The following is a 4,471-nucleotide window of genomic DNA, read 5'->3' as shown; positions in this document are numbered from 1 at the left end:
TGTACCCGGACGCCCACCCCCAGATACAAAGAACCACCAACGCACCGACACCTGAGGGAGTCCGCCACTGATACTGACAAATGCATCTCAAAGCTTTTATATCAGCACTCGTTGGGTTAGAGTTTAAGGTTAAAGGGAATGTCCACAATTTTGACTTTTTGTAGGATATTTATTAAAGCAGTTTAGCAGGAGCAAAGAAAGAGCCATACAAATAACCATAATAATCCCACAAGAAACAAATCACTTGAATTATATTTATCTAATTAACCTACTGCTGATTTTGTTCTGATCTTTAAGAAGAGAAAGATTGAGAGGACAATGGGCATATTGGTGGAGCGGGGGGGGGGGGGGGGGTTGGCTTACTGGGCTTAAACCTGGGTCATTTTTTCAGAAGCATGGGGTCTTTTGGAGTGTAATTTGTTTCATAGTTAGAGGACTGACTGACAACTGTATAAAACAAAAATTACACACAATATTCGAAGCCCATAGTGCATAGTTGTAAATTCCCCCTAATTTTGGTATGATCCGAGCTCAGGCACTAGGTGACTGAGCACAGCACTTACGCATGTGAGTGAGGGGGGAGAAGCTGCTGTCTGCGAGTTTGCTGTAGGAGAAGTTCAGACAGGCAGACAGAGGAGAGCTTAAGTTGGACCAGGTATCAAAGCAAATCATTCATACTGTACAAATAATGTAAATATGACGGTGTATCACAAAAGATTGATATCCAAGTGATAACTTGACCTGTATTACGTTACTTGCTCTTCGAGTGAATCAACAGATGGTGAAATGAAAAGCCGAACAACAATGCTGTTTTAGCCTAGTCTTAGCTTACATGTGTGTTTATTTCATATTTTCAGTTGTTACCCTCCACGGCTAAATAAAGCACTCTAAATCGGTTTCAGTTATGTAATGATATACAACAATGGACATGAAATTTAAATGGCATATCCATATATTTCCTTCATATATCATTCAGTTTGTGATTTTACTTCGATTAGATTTACTATTAGTTCAGTCTCACATGAACATCCATTTCAACACAATTTAATCAATTCAGTTAAATAGAAATACTTGTTAGTTACATTATACTCAATATAACTTCAAATTATACATAATAGAGTCAGAGATTCTCTGAGATCAGTGTCCTCTACATTTGTACCCCGTAATCTCAGTAAAAGTCCTATTCTTCAAATCATTTCATAGATTATATTTTCTTATTGCAAAATCAGCAAAATCGCATCTAAATTATGATTGTGTGTTTAACAGTTACAACATAGCAAGAATAACATTTTTCTTATTTAGAATCATGTGTACTGTTCATGTGATTGTATCATGTTGTCATTTTAAGCTAAAAGGCTGGATGTCGAGTCCTTTTGCACTCTTTTAGATGTAGGAAGTAAGTCTGGGGGGAATCAAACCCTTTCAGTCCCACCTTTCTTAACCTATGAAATGTGGCATCTGTTTTTTCTCAAGCTGTTGTTTTAGCTTGTGGGTGAGATTCTTGTGGTTTTTGATTCTGTTTTTCTTTCTGTCGCTCCTCCTCTATTATTCCTCTCCTCTTCTCATCTCTTATTTAAGCTGTTGAAAGCAATCTTTGCAGTAGTATATATAATTCGGCCCTTGTAGTCTGTAGTATTCCCCTCCATTAAACACGTGTACATATAAGTTGTTAATCGAATGTTTCTCCAAGCTGTGGCATGGTTTCAGCTCTTTAGAACACAGCTTGCAAGTCAGGTTATCAGCCGGGTTAGATTCCCTTGGTATTTCGTTTCCCATTTTTGATCTTTTCAGCCAGGACGTGTTGGTTTTCTAGACAAAAAAGGAAGAAAAAAGTAGGATGACTTAATGATCGCAGACTCCTCTTGAAGGACATTAAAAAAAAAAATGTCCTGACCTCATAAGAGACGTGGAAGGCCCAGGCTATTTCATTTATGTGTTGCTGTGTATACTGTGTCTCTATTCAACATAGATAATCAATATATGCATGAATCCTACAGCGTTTTTATTAGTGATGCTAAACAAGCCAACAGTTCTGTTTTGTTTTGATATCGCTTTCTGTCTTTTCTGTAGATGCCAGGGCTGTATGATCCCTGCTTATATGGAAATGTTTTTTTATGTTGCTGATGTTCATTTAGAGAACCCATGTTTACCAAATGAATCTTTTGAAAAATCAGTGGGGTTAAATACTATGGCTTTCCAGTGGAGACTTAAGACCTCTTCACTGTTTCTATCCTCTCAAGTGGACTCAGCATTGAAGCTCTAATATTTGTAGTTGTACTTTTCTGTTAAAATACTTACAGTCAGACTAAAATGATTAATCCTCCACTCCAGCCAGTTGAACTTGGAAGGCCGAACTGTGCCTAAGCAAAGAAAAATGTCCTGTCAGATATGACAATGCTACAGCTTTCAAATACCAGAAGCAATTATCAAGTCACTGGGCAAAAGCACAGTGCAATGCAAATATAACACCATTCAGTCTGTGAGCCTTAAGACCTATGGAATATATAGGAGAAATCAGTATGTTATCAAGTATTAATGAAGGGACAAAAAATTGGCAGTCACTGAAACAATATGGGAAAAAAGAAAACAAACATGTTAGATTTACAAAAAACAATTAAACAACAAAAACAAAACAAGAATTTCTTAAATCCTCTATGAATATTCTTTGTGCTATAACTTACACAGAATTTTCTAGAAGACCTTCTACTGAGTAAAATCTTTAAAGATGTTAAATTACCTTCAAATAAAGATTTTTGAAGGTGGAAAAACAGACACTCCAGCAATGTCCGATGGAAGTGAAACTAGAGAGTTTATCCCAGGGTTTATATCTGTTCTTTCTCAGGAGTGATTTGAATAATATGTCAGATATGAGGAACTACATTTGCTTCCTGTTACTGTGAATAATTCCACAACATTCCTTGGAAGTTGTTTCTGTGAACATTGTGTTATGGTTGATATTTATGTTTCTTAAGTCTTTTAAAAAACCAAATATTGTAATGGTTTGCGGAGTGAGTGGATCCCAGGAGCAGACTCAGGCGAGGAGACCACAACTAACTTGAACAAAAAGGGAGCCTTTTATTTCAGCTGATAATCAGGTCAACAAAACAAGGCAGTAAGCACAGAGGCAAAACTAAACTGGAACCTAAACTGGGGAACACTGAAAACTCAGAAAACTGAGACTTAACTATGAAAACTAGGAAGACAATGACAAGGGGACTGTGATAACTATGAACAGGACTTTGTGAAGGAACATAAAGGAACTATGAACTTATACATGAACAAGCAACATAAACATGACCTGCACAGTCCTAAAACCTGGCATGACATGAGGGGTGGAACACAGGACTTAAATACACACATGAGGTTATCAGGGGAAATGGAGACATCTGGGGAACAGCTGGCACAAATGAACCATAATGACACCACAGGGGAAGCTGGTGTCTCCTGTCTGCAGGAGACATGACAGATAAGACTCACTAACCTCTAAGGGAGAATTAACACAGGGATGAGACACAAGGGGTGTGATGGAGTTGAAAAACAGGAGTCCCAGGAATTATTAGAAAAATATAGTTTCCATTTATTTAACCCCCAAAAATTATATTTACAAGAGTAATAAATGTTGAGCTCATAAAACAGGTCAAAGAAACAAAACTGAACTCAGGCAAAGACTGCAAACTTAACAAACCAAATGACTGCCCAAACATACATAATTGACCTAAACATGAAATGACATACAAGTGTGTGTGTGTGTGTGTGTGTATGTATGTATGTATGTATGTATGTATGTATGTATGTATGTATGTATGTATGTATGTATATATATATATATATATATATATATATATATATATATATATGTATTGTGCCCACCCCCAAGATCCTATATGTATGTGTAATGAGGGTGTGAGTAATGTGAATGTCTAAGTTGTGGGATAAAATTGAGGCAGAGGCAGCCAGAAGGGGACAGAGGGGGGGGTAGCCTCCTCTGCACCCTGGTGACATACCCCTACTCCAAGGCCCTGCATGTGTGGGTGGTTGTGGTGGAGTGGGAGGAGGGAGGCAGCTGGAGATGGGGAGGGAAGGAAGGGAGGGGCAGGTGACCCCTCCCTGGGGCCAGCTCCCCCGCTGACCCCAGTAGGCACTCCCATACTCCGCGACCAGCCAGTATGGGAGTACTGGCTGGTCGCAGCGCCCCCCGGCCCCACAGAGCCCGGGACAGTCCACCCAACCCCACCACAGAGAAAACTGCACCCACCCCACCATCCACTCGTCTTCCAGACTACATGAGACAATAGACGCCCAGGCTGAGATCTTCCTCCACCTCTCCTGTATCTCCCCCTCCTGCAGAGAGTTCCTGAGGGGAGGAAACCTCCTGCAAGGTGTGACAATCTCCCCCACCGGTTGAAGAGCCCCACAGGCGGCTCGACACACCGGCGGCACCCTGCGCCAGGGCTGGGCCCCCATGCACCCA

At 40.1% G+C, this 4,471-nt stretch overlaps 1 long non-coding RNA gene across 1 annotated transcript; it reads right to left on the bottom strand.

Annotated features, from left to right (window-relative positions):
* Window positions 1-350: 350 nt before the first annotated feature.
* LOC309694478 lies at window positions 351-2,788 on the bottom strand. The gene is made up of 3 exons (XR_014272887.1): window positions 2,738-2,788; window positions 2,299-2,360; window positions 351-1,809 (listed from the first exon to the last, which is right to left on the bottom strand). It is a non-coding gene; the product is annotated as an uncharacterized lncRNA (long non-coding RNA).
* Window positions 2,789-4,471: the final 1,683 nt, after the last annotated feature.

The sequence above is a fragment of the Aulonocara stuartgranti genome, assembly GCF_965226115.1.
Source record: "Aulonocara stuartgranti genome assembly, chromosome: 18".
NCBI classification, from domain to species: Eukaryota; Metazoa; Chordata; class Actinopteri; order Cichliformes; family Cichlidae; genus Aulonocara; species Aulonocara stuartgranti.
The sequence above is the reverse complement of the archived record's forward strand: the minus strand, read 5'-3'. Positions and strand labels throughout refer to the sequence as shown.